We start from the raw sequence: 13,585 nt of genomic DNA, 5'->3' as shown, positions 1-13,585 counted from the left end.
CGTGGTTCACCCAATTTCGGCTACGTCCACAAAGAAACAGTGAGTCCTTCCTTTATATTATCCAGCAAAATAAAGAGATACGACCTATAACAAATCTGTTGTAATTTCCTCTTCGCTCTCACACATTATCCTCTCCCTTTCTCGCTCAGAATACACATATGCATAGACGCAATACAATTCCCTCATATATAGAGAGGGGTTACCTTATAGAGACAAAAACCCTAAATTAAACATAGCTTTTATCGTCATATCATCCACCTAATGAACTACTCATATTGACTACGAATTTACAATATTTTACAAGGCATGTTTACATCTATTTTTTAGCTTTGGGGCGTTGCCCCCAAACTGACAGCGATCAAATGGACGGTGTTGTCGCCCTATTACGAACTGGGCTCCAACGTGGCAATACCTCTAAATAAATAAGATAATCAGGCTCCACACCCAACACCACAAAAATGTGTTAGTCTCAGGGCACCATGAATTGTCCATACAAGTATGTCATGGAATTGAAATTGCCTCTGCCTTATTGGTTTACAGATGTCATACATAGTGATGTCGACCCATAACTTCATTAACTCATCGATAAGAGGCTCGATATATACATTCATATCTTTAACTTGGTACTTACCTAATTGTTTGAAATTACACATAATTACTACTATGATATATACATATAAGTAAATAAATAAATATAACATATTATGCAACAAACAAGACAAATGAAAATTTTACAATATTCAAAAAATTAATGTAAACAACACGTGGAACAATCATTGTCAACATAAGGTGCTCCCTCTTGATTGACATCCAAGGAGGAAGGTTATTTTTGATAACAAAAATCAGTCACACTGAGTAAATAGAACTGAGCTCTCTAAATGGATTAACATTGTCAGTTGCCAATGAAAGCCTAACATTACAAGGTTCATGTTTAGAATGCGACCATTTTTCCTTAATTTCCCTAAATGCATAACCATCTACATGCATTCGAAGAAAACCATCCTTACTTCTCTTCCATGCATGTAAATCCATAAACTTTGCTATGCTTTCACACTTGAACAATCGTTGCAAATGTGGAATTATGGGAATATGATGAAGAACCTTTTGAAGTGATTTTTTTGTTATTTGATCAATTTGCTATCAACTATTGTTACATTTCAGGAAAAAAAATTTCATTGCATGTTGTCCATAATATATAATATGGTCACTAGGACATGCATCTATAGCTTGACAACCCATTCCAATTTCTTTCATAACAACGCATAAATCTCGGTATCTGCAAGGTAACTCATTTGGTAATGGTAATAGAAATTCACCTAACAATATAGTACAACATAAAAAATCGCTAGTTAGTGTAAACAATATTAATCATAAATATTGCTTTCTTATTTTACACATTAATTAACACTAAAAAAAAGGAAAAAATCAACCTTTCATGTGATAAAACTAATCCAGGTGGATACTGGTGGCCACCCACCAATTCCACTTGGACCCCCACCATTGCTTCTTCCATTTTTTCAGTTTCCTTAATTGTAGCACAGTTTACTTTAGCAATTTTTCGGGTCCTAAACTTTCGGAGCCGTTTTGAGGCCCTAAACTATGTTTTTTTGGAAATCTACCGCCAGCGATTTTTTTCTAAAATCATCTTTTTCATTGTAGTCCTCAGAGAGATCTTTCCAACGGTTTATCATGCGCGTCAAACGGAGATAATATGACCAAGTCATGACCCTCGGAAGTTGGTTGTCCAACTCACCCCAACGGGGCCCATAAACTCTTAGTGTTACATCTCCTTGGGTTAGCGTTTTGGTTGTTTAGGGTATTCTCTTATTGTTCAATAATAAAAAGGCCCTTGAGCCTCATTGTAAGGCAGTTCAGAGGCATGTAGCCGCCACATCTCTTCTCAGAGATAAACTACCATCGCCCAAGCTAGTTTATTTCCATTTCTGTTTGTAAGCATAATGCAGTATTCTCCATTAATGAAATGAAGTATTATTTATGTTGTATATCTGCATTTGTGTTTATTTATGTACTTTATTGTGTTCCTGTTTAAATCCGGATCAGTGGTATCAGATCAGTCTGCTCTTTCTCTATTTTTCCTTGCATCTCCCCAACGAGATCGAGATATAAGGAGTTAGGGCTTGAACTGGTTGAACCTTTGCAAGACCAGCCTCGCAAATCCCGACGGCCTCCCATGGCGGATGAAAAGAAAGACGAGGGGGTAAGAGATCCTATCAAAATCTTGCTCGAAGAGGCCCTCGACCAAAAAAGGAACGCGATGATGAACAACTTTGCCCAGATCCTTCAGCAGCTACCCAGGGGCAGCACATCTACTTCTAGCAGCTACTCTGGAAGCGCCGCACCCTTTAAGGTACAAGTTAACTCTGATATTCCCATATTTGAGGGTCAGATAGATGCAAACGATGTAGATAAATGGTTAAATCTGCTAAAAGGGTATTTTTCTGTTCATGATTTTTTCGGCCGAGAAAAGATTACTTTCGCTCTTCTCAAAGTCGCCCCCCACGTCAAGGACTAGTGGGAAACCTACTACGAGTAGAAGGATGAAAGTACAACCTCACTCTTTTTAACCGCACCCTCTTGGAATTCATTCCGGACTACCATTAGGGAGCAATACTACCCTGTCGGAAGCTATGAGGATCAATACATAAATTGGACCACATTGCAGCAGGGAAGGGACCAAGACGTTCCAGAGTTTACCAATATTTTTCATACCCTTCGCACAAAGTTGGGTATCAAGGATTCAGAACATCATTTCGTACTCAAATATCGTAGTTGCCTGCACAGGTACATCCAGGACGAAATAGAATTCTTGAACATCTCCTCACTCGGAACGACATACCGATATGCCGTCAAGTTCGAGCAAAAGTTTAAACAGAAGAAACGAGACTTTGGATCTGTGAATCTGAAGCATAGGAAAGGTGCCCCCAAACAGCAGAACAAAGGACAAAGCCAAGGCGAGGCAGCCCAGGACAACCCGCCAAAGCCGCAAGCAAAGAACAGCGCCACGAAGCCAAAAAAGGACATAAGAAAGTGGTGTGAGTTCCATAAGAGCTCCACTCACAACACAAGTGAGTGTCGGGCCAAGCAGTCACTGGTGGCCAAGCTAAAGGCTTCAGAATCAGATGCATGTTCCGAATCTGAGTCAAAACTTGACAAGGGGAATGACAAAGGGAAGCAAATTATCAATGCGGAGCCCAACACCACCGTTGCCACCATAAAGATCCATAAGGAGGAACCCGAAGATCCAGAGGAGGAGGAGCGCCTCTTCCACTCCCATATGTGGGTAAAGGGCTCCCTGCTACAGTTCATTGTCGACAGCGGGAGCCAAAAGAACCTTATTTCGGCAGAGGTCGTGAAGCGACTGGGCTTACCGACCACAGCACATCCACAACCATACACCATCGGGTGGCTTCACCAAGGACGTGATCTTCGCATGAGCCAGCAGTGTTTCCTTCCATACAACATCAAGCCCTTCACGGATGAGGTATTGTGTGACGTTTCTCCCCTTTATGTTTGTGATGTATTATTAAGCCAACCATACTTGTGGAAGTGACATGTTGTGTATGAATCAAGGCCTCGTGCTATTATTTTTACTTTGGGAAATAAGTTGTACAGGATTTTGGAGGTAGCACCGCCTACTACCATCTCTTTGGTTACTGCAAAACAATGCAGTAAGCTCATTTCCAAAATAGGGAAATTTGTTTTCCTGATGATATGCCCTCAAGGAAAGAAGAAGATGGTGGCCACGACCTCCAGACAGGGCCCCTTCGCACGACAACTACAGATGGAAAAGTTCGTGGAGGAGTACGAGGACATCTTTACCTCCCCCGCAAGGGTTCCTCTGCACTGTCAGGTCAAGCACTCCATCGACCTGACCCCAGGTGCGTCACTGCCCAATGGACCAATCTATCGATGCTCTATTATGGAGAACGATGAAATCAACAGGCAGATTCAGGAGCTATTGTAGAAAGGTCACATCCAACCGAGTTCATCACCCTGTGGGAGCCCGATCATGTTGGTACAAAAGAAGGACGGGACTTGGAGACTCTGTATTGACTATCGGGCGCTGAACAACATCACTATTCGGAATAGGTACCCGATCCCATGGATTGATGACCTTCTGGACCAACTGAAGGGGAAAAAATATTTCAACAATATCGATTTGAAGTCAGGATATCACCAAGTACCAATCGAACCCTCTGATGTGTGGAAGACTACCTTCAAAGCCAAGGAGGGCCTGTTCAAATGGTTGGTTATGCCTTTCGGGTTGACGAATGCTCCTGCAAACTTCATGAGGCTAATGGATGACATCTTGCGGCCATTCACCAACTCATTTGTAGTGGTATACTTGGATGACATCCTGATCTTTAGCCAGAGTTGGGAAGATCACCTCCACCACATCCGATATGTTCTCCAAACACTGCGGCAACACAAGTTATGTGCCAATTTGGAGAAATGCACTTTTGGCATGACCCAGGTTCAGTATCTGGGATACATTATTGATGAATGTGGGGTGCATGTGGATCTAGCCAAGATCCAAGTCATTGGGGATTGGCCATCTCCAACCACTCTAATAGAGCTCTGCAGCTTTCTGGGTGTCGCCAACTTCTACCGTAGGTTCCTGTTGGGATTTTCTCATATCACTTGGCCCTTGAGTCAAGTCACCAAGGGAGGAGTGAAAGCAAAATTCTTTTGGTCTAAACCTCAACAAAAGGCATTCACAGAGTTGAAACGTCACCTATGCTCGGCACTAGTGCTCATATTGCGAAACTTGCAACAACCATTTGAGATCGAGATAGATGCCTCTAACTATGCTATTGGGGCAGTCCTTACTCAACACGGGCATCCAATGGCATATCACAGTGAGACACTTTCAGACACAGTCCGGAAGTATCCCACTTACAACAAAGAGATGTATTCCATTGTGCAAGCCTGCCAACAATGGAAGCATTACATTTTGGGGAAGGAAACGGTCATCCACACAGACCACCAGCCCCTGCAATTCATACAGACCCAAGGGAAGTTTCAGAATAATCGCCATCACAATGGTCAACATACCTACAATAGTTCCATTTGAATATCAAGTATAAGAAGGGCAGCACCAATAATATTATAGATTGCCTCAGTTGACCACCGATCATGGCATTATCCACCGTGCTCAACTCCTGTGGACACGAGACTTCTGGTTGGCCACTTCTCTACTAAAGCGACCCAGAATTCGGCCACACATGCAAGACACTCTTGGAGGGTTAGCATGTTCCATATTTTCACCTCCAGGATGCCCTGTTATGCCACCTGGGTCACCTTTGTGTTCCTTCAAGCGAGCATGCCAAGATGATTTGGGAAGCACAGTACAGTCAAGTTGTTGGGCATTTCGGGGTCGAGAAAACGGTGGCAGTACTACAGAAGTATTGCTATTGGCCGAATCTTTGACAGTATGTCGAGAAATACATCAGATCATGCACTGCCTGCGCCATTTGCAAACCAACCATTAAGAAGCAATGCCTATATACCCCACTGCCTACCCCTAGTCGACCTTGGGAATCCATCTCCATGGATTACATGTCGGGCCTTCCTTCTACTAAGAATGGAAACGACTGTGTTTTTTTGGTCGTCGACAGGTTCTCGAAGATGGCCATTATGGCGACCTACAAGAAGAATATCACAGCAGAAGCCACTACTAAACTCTTCTTTGAACGAGTGTGGAAACACTTTGGGATCCCACAGTCTATCATCTCAGATCGGGACAGCAAGTTCCTCAGTACATTTTGGTCCAGTCTCTGGTCGATGCTGGACACCAAACTCACTAAGTCCACAGCCTTCCATCCCCAAACTGATGGCCAGACAGAGGTTGTCAATAGGATGATCGTACATATTTTGTGCATGTACAACTCAAAGAATCCACACACATGGGATTAGAGCCTCCCTTATGTTCAGCACAGCTATAACTGGGCTCTCCACAGCTCGATTGGCCACAGCCCTTTTTAGGTGGGCTTGGGATTCTAGCCACTATGTCCCATTGATGTGGCCATGTCATTTGCAGCTACTCAGGCAGATTCGGCTCATGTCCAATCCGAAATAGATAATGCAAATAGCTTCATTAAGCACATCCAACATATCCGCCAGCAGGTCCACAACATTCTGGAGAAATCAAATGCCAAGTACAAGCAGCAACATGATCAACATCGGGTGCCACACAAGTTTCAGGTGGGCGACAAAGTCTTGTTGCATTTGCAAAAGGAACGCCTTACCGGAGCCTATCGGAAACTCATACCACTCCGATATGGTCCTTACACCATTAGCAAGGCTGTGGGGGACAATGCATTTGAGCTCAGCATTCCCCCATTCCTTGGCCTGCACCCAGTGTTCAATGTGGACCACCTTCGGCCATACTTTCCACCATTACTAGACACATCCAACATTACAGAACAACTCACACCAACAGAGTTAAATCCAGATTGCATGGAACAAGCTGCAACTGATCGGATCATGGACACACAGGTCAAGCACACTCGCCAGCAGAATATCCAACTGTATCGAGTTGTCAAAGCAGGCCAACTCCTTCACCAGGGCAAGTGGCTCACCAGGGACCAAGTTCAGCAGAAGTTTCCTCATCTCATGGAGGAACTCAACGCAATGGGGACCATTGCTTCCTAAGGGGGGAGAATGATCCAGGTGGATATTGGTGGTCATCCACCAATTCCACTTGGACCCCTACCATTGCTTCTTTCAGTTTTTCAGTTTCCTTAATTGTAGCACAGTTTACTATTTTTAGCAGTTTTTCAGGTCCTAAACTTCCGGAGCCATTTTGAGGCCCTAAACGACATTTTTTTGGAAATCTACCCGCCAACGATTTTTTTCTAAATCATCTTTTCGTCATAGTCCTCGGAGAGATATTTCCAACAGGTTATCATGCGCGTCAAACGGAGATAATATGACCAAGTCGCGGCCCCGGGAAGTTGGCTATCCAACTCACCCCAATGGGGTCCATAAACTCTTGGTGTTACATCTCCTAGGGTTAGGGTTTTGGTTGTTTAGGGTTTTCTCTTATTGTTCAATAGTAAAAAGGCCCTTGAGCCTCATTGTAAGGCAGTTCAGAGGCATGTAGTCACCACATCTCTTCTCATAGATAAGCTACCATCGCCCGAGCTAGTTTATTTCCGTTTCTGTTTGTAAGCATATTTCAGTATTCTCCATTAATTAAATGAAGTATTATTTCTGTTGTATCTCTGTATTTGTGTTTATTTATGTACTTTATTGCGTTCCTATTTAAGTCTGGATCAAAAACATATTACATTATACCTTAGGATTTGTGTCATACAAGTGTTTGACAAACCATTCAAAACTATTAAGTTCACCAACGATAATGTAGCAAAGAGAATATTTTCTCTTGAGCCTTCTTAAAGTCATGTCGTTGCAATATCTAACACGGGTTTATCATCACAAAAAACATTTTCTTTCTCATCGACACCAAGCACATATTGGATCAATTGAGTTGTCCCATCAACTGCAACTATCATGTCATTGTCTTATGTAGGATCATTATCTTAAGCTTCAATATTTGCTCCATCTTCCTCAACTTGTAGAACATCATTTCTAGCATTAATACTGCGTATAATATTCAAATCACAGTACCTAGGGGGCCACCTTGACTTTATAATAATTTCAAACAATCATGCGGAATAATTAGTTTGCAGAACAAATATTATGACAACAAAAAAAATTACAAAAATGATTAACATAAAGAAAATATATATAATGATTCATAAATAGCATGGGCTTACCATCGGACGATATTTGTTCCCCCCTTCAATGTGCCCATTCTTCCTACAATGTCTATCAACTATTTCATATGAAATTATCCACGGACGTCTGTACCTGCAAGAATTGCAAAGGCAGTAACATTTCCCACCATTGACCCCTTGCGGATTAGTTGATCCCCATCTAATGTTTTTTTACATTCTTCTTGCAATCACAAAAAAATTATATAAAACAAAATATTTTTTTTCACTTGTAAAAAAGACCTTATAACCTTTCAGAATTATTGTAGTTATAGAAAATATGTCGCAACATCTCTTACATGTGGGATATTTATATATTTATTTATCGTTGCAATTGCAATGTTAAATGGCTAGTCAAAGTCAAAGATGACAAATCAAATTAACTATCAAATTAACCTCGGGATGCAAAAAACCATCGGTCGTCGCAATTGCATATACGTCGTTCGTCGCAATTCTAACACCAAACATAATTCGTCTAGCTTGCGACAAACCACTTTTGTCATCTCAATCACAACGCATTAGAAATGATACATCGCAATTAAGACTCACGACAAATATGTCATCGTAATGGAAACAAACACGAGCACCAAAACTAAAAAAAAAAAATGACCTTTGCGACAGAATGGGCCATACCGTCAAATTATGTTGTTGCAATTTAGCCCTATATGTAGTAGTGTCAATCACTCTAACAATGTTCCATAGATTCTTGGGCCACAACAAAAAGCATTTGAGGAGCTAAAACACCACCTATGTTCCTCAATTGTACTCACCCTACCATACCTACAACAACCATTTGAGATTTAGATAGATGCATCCAACTATGTTATCAATGCAATCCTCACTCAAAAATGACATTTAGTGGCCTATCAAAGTGAAACACTCTTTGATACTGCCCAGAGATACCCCACCTATGACAAGGAGATATACTCTTTTGTGCAAGTATGCTAACAAAGGAAGCATTATATTCTAGAGATGGATATGATCATCCACATTGATCATATGCCTCTGTGACTCATTCAAACACAAGAAAGTTACGATATGTCCACCATCATAAATGGTCCACATACTTATAATAATTCCACTTGAACGTCAAATACAAGAAGGGTAGCACTAATCATGTTACAGCTTACCTTGGTTGGCCCCTTGTTGTGGTGCTAACCATACTTCTTAACTTTTTTGGGCATGAGATCTCCAAGTGGCCACAATTATACAACGACTTGTTGTTGGTCACAACCCCCCCCCCCCCAAAATTTTTGACAAAATCATGGGGACCCTTCATTTTTCAACTCCCTTCTTTACTGGCATTTTGGCGAATTTTGACTTTTCCAATATTTATCACTTGCCTTAGGGGTTTTCGATCATGTTGGTTTGATCATATTTTTTCACACCTTCGTTTTGGCCATTACGATTGACGCTTTTATGTTTTTGGCACCTTTTTGATACATTTTGAGTTCATGAAAGTATTTTCATATTGGGCACAAAAAGGCAACATAGCGCCTCTGGTTGTCACATCACCTTACACTTGGTTTTTGCTTCTGATGGACTAGAGTCCCCTCCACATCGCTTGCCACATCATCCCATTTTTGACTTAAGATCTTGCATAAGAATTTGTTGCTTATTTTTGACTTAAGATCTTGCATAAGAATTTGTTGCTTGTTGTATACCTGCATTAAGGAAGTTAGTCATTCGTTATTATTACACATCAAGCATTGTAATATATATTGTAAATATATTTAACATATATTATTTGATATACTATATTGTAACGTAGTTATAAATAGGTAAATATATTAAAATTAATAATAATCAACCTTATATATACTTTCCATTTTGCATGACGACATGTCCAAACAAAATCCAAGTGAATTCCAATTATCTCCGTTAGAGCGATGTCAAATTATTATTGCAAATCATATCCAATATTCCTCGACATGACAATGCGGGATTTTTGTGGCGAGATTATCATGTTTATAAGCAGACGTCCGTTAACTCTTTAGTAGGTATTTATTTGCATACATGGGAAATAGGTCCTACAACTATTTCTCTGACTTATTATCCTCATCTTATTCCAATTTCAATTGTCTTTTTTTCCATTGGTGTTATTTTTCTCTTGATTGAGAGAGGGACTAATCTTTCTTTCGATTGAGATAGGAGTAGGATTAATATTTGTTTTTTACACATAAGAATATGACTAAACTAAATTTTAGTTATCTCCTGCAAAAATCTTGGTTCTTAGTGGCAAGATTGAGCCCTTATATCAATCAACTTTCTGATTAATCCTAATCTTTATTCGAATCACTAAAAAAAGCAATCATAAGGAATTGTATCATATTGTAAGTAAATTTGTATATCAATTAATGTTTTTAACATTGACATTTTTTACATTTAAAATTATTCTTTTGTAACATTAATTTATAGGATTAATTTTAACCTTCAAATTAGAATTAGAGTTACTATTTTTTTTACATAGATTGATATTATAATTTAATTATAATAGAAGTATTAGTATTAAAATTAGTTGTATTATTAAATATATTTATGGTAATACACTTAAAATAGATAGCTAATTGTATTTACCTTATAAAATTAAAGTAGGTATTTAGTGTCATTAAATCGTATTTTAGATAATAAAATAGTTTAGTGATAGAATCTAGTTTAGTAATACATATGTTTCTTTTTAATAATAATATAAGATAATATTAACATAGCTTTTAGTTTTAATATAGGATTTATCTCAACATAATAATATATATATAATTTAGCTAACATGATATTATAGATGACATTAGATTTATATAATTAGTAATAATTGACATAACCTTATTTTGGTAATACTAACATAATTAACATAGATATAATATATGAAATTTAGATTAATGACTAATGTAACTTTAGTATTAGAATAACATTAATATATTTGTACATTAGGACTAACAATTAGTGTTAACTTGACATAGTAACGCATAGGCTGGTATAATACATCTAGACTAGACTAGACGAACACTTAGATTGACATAGGTTAACCCTAGGTGTGGTTTGATTGAGCCTTGAATCAGCTTAAGGATTTACTTCCTTACTCGTGCACAGTAGGAAGGCTAATCCGATTGCTCTTTCTTTGTTGCCAAGTTAAAGTCATACCTTAAGCCAGCGAATATATAAAGAGAGGGTAATTGAACCCAATTGAACCAATCAGAATCACCATTCCAAACAGAAAAGGAGTTGATTTAATTTCTCGACCAGGTGGTCTTCCTTATAATGTTGAAAGGTCATTTTGGGCCATCAACACGATTCTAACTTCGCTACCACATACTAGATGTTTATCGCGGGAAAACAAGTTCTACACTTCTACCTCCAACGTGTGCTCTTAAACCACTTAAAGGCTCATCCAGTGCTTACGAAGAAAGTGAAAACTTAGAATTTAGGTTTTTCCAATTAGAGAAGTTAATGAAATTGATGGTATTTTGTTGAAAAGTATGGAATTATTAGGCTTTCAAGAAAACGTTAAAAGAGAAATTATGGATGAAATGGAAAATAATAAGGAAGAAATGGAAAAGAAGATGAATGAAAACAAGGAAGAAATGTACAAAAATCTATTAGGGATTAAGGTCAGCACCAAGGAACTACTACATTATGAAGCTTGATATGAGGAATTTTGATGGTAATGATCATATAACATGATATTCCAGATGGAGAAATACTTTGACCTACACCAAGTAGCATCCTTACAAAAGGTAAATATTGCATCCAAATTTTGAGAACAAGACCAACATGTATGATACTAATGGCTTTGTGAAAGGAAAAAGTATTTTGTTATATCTTGGTCCATTTTTACATAGGATTTGATAGCAAATATGGGGATATTAAGAGCAATACATTCTTTATTCAATTGGTAAATCTTCAACAAAGGGATCAAGTTATAGAGCACAATGAACAATTCCAAAAGTTGAGTCTTAGGGTAAAGAAAATTTCAAAGGATAATTTTCTAGACCTATTTATGGGAAGTTTAAAGGAAAGCATCCAACATGAGGTGTGTCTCTTTGAACCTCAATCTCTAGAGCATGGTTTCAGTTTGGCAAAGAAAGTCGAAAGGAAGAATATGGCCACTAGAAAATTGGTCACTAATAACTATATAGAAGATCATGCTCCCTCCTAAATTGACAAGGTTGAATCCTCATCAAATGGATGAAAGAAGTGAAAACGAACTAGGTTTCAACTATGACAACAAGTACAGTAAGGGGCATAAATGTAGCAAGAAGAAATTAATCTACATAGACTCTGAAGAGGAAGAAGAATGGGAATTGGAACTATCACAAGATCTAGAGCCAAAAGAAACTACTCCAACGATATTTTATCATGCATTTGTTAGCATCAATCCTCCCCAAACCCTCAAGATAGAGGGATATATCAAAAATAAAAATGTAACAGTGTTGATTGAATCTAGTAGTGCCCATACCTTCATCAATTACAAATTAGGAAAACTTCTCAATTGTTTCATATATATAGAACCAAAGTTTCAAGTAATGACCGGAGATGGAGTTATCATAAATTGTTTAAGGAAGTGCCATATTAAGCTCAATATGGGGGAATATTTATTAAATAATCCCATAATTGTAATACAAATGGATGGAGCTGATGTTGTATTAGGGGTCCAATGATTACAATCATTAAGAACAATGACCTTTAATTTTCAAGATATCTTCATGAGAGTTACCTTAGAAGGAAATGAAATTGAGCTTAGAGGTATCCAAGGGAAACAACCTAAAGTGATAAGCTCTAACATAATGATGTAACTACTCAAAAAGGGGCACCACCGTGTAATTGCATAATTATGTTCACTAAATGTTCAAATGTCAATATCATCTATGCCATGGGATCTCCATAATATTGTCAACAATCATTCCAAGGTATTTGAATTAATAAGGGTCTTCCACCTACTTGAGATCATGACTATGTTATTCATTTGCAGGTGGGAAGTGTACCAGAGATAAATGAAAAGGGGAAAATCATACTAGAAGCAAAAGCAATCCTTGAGAAAAAGGATTAAGCAACTGAATAAAGCAACAATTATGGAGTACCTCATCAAATCAAAGAACCTTTCATGATCCCACTTTATTATAATTGCACTCTTTGTTTCATATATATATATAGATATCTATATATATATATATATATATATATATATATATATATATATATATATATATATATATATATATATATATATATATATATATATATATATATATCTATATATATATATATATATGTCATAAAATCTTGTCTTGTACATTGTATTCATTGTAAAATGAGGTTTCCCCCTTGAAGAGGATTGTAAATATCAATTTATTATCATTTTAAAGGCGCAAAGTTCATAACAATGTTACGCGGGCCACCTTTGTGTTCCTTCAAGCGGGTGTGCCAATATCAATTGGGAGGAACATTATAGTTAGGTGGTAGGGAAATTTGGTGCAGAGAAGATAGTAGCAATAATTCAGAAATATTTATAATAGCTAGTGCTTTGAAATCATTTCCACAAGCATATCATATCATGAACTACCTATGTCATTGCTAAACTAGCCATCAAGAAGTAGGGGATATACAGTACTCCACCTAGCTTAAAATAGCCTTGTAAGTTAGTCTCTATCGATTACATGTTATGTTTTCCCTCCACCAATTATGGTAATGATTGTGTGTTTGTGGTTGTGAACTGGTTCTCTAAGATGGCCATTTTAACACCATACATGAAGAGTATCATAATTGAAGCCACCATTAAACTCTTCATGGGC

This window comes from Pinus tabuliformis, chromosome 4_2 (assembly GCF_031772625.1).
Source record: "Pinus tabuliformis cultivar Carrire ecotype Pingquan chromosome 4_2, CPIR1, whole genome shotgun sequence".
In the NCBI taxonomy this organism is placed as follows: Eukaryota; Viridiplantae; Streptophyta; class Pinopsida; order Pinales; family Pinaceae; genus Pinus; species Pinus tabuliformis.
Note: the sequence above shows the minus strand (reverse complement) of the source record.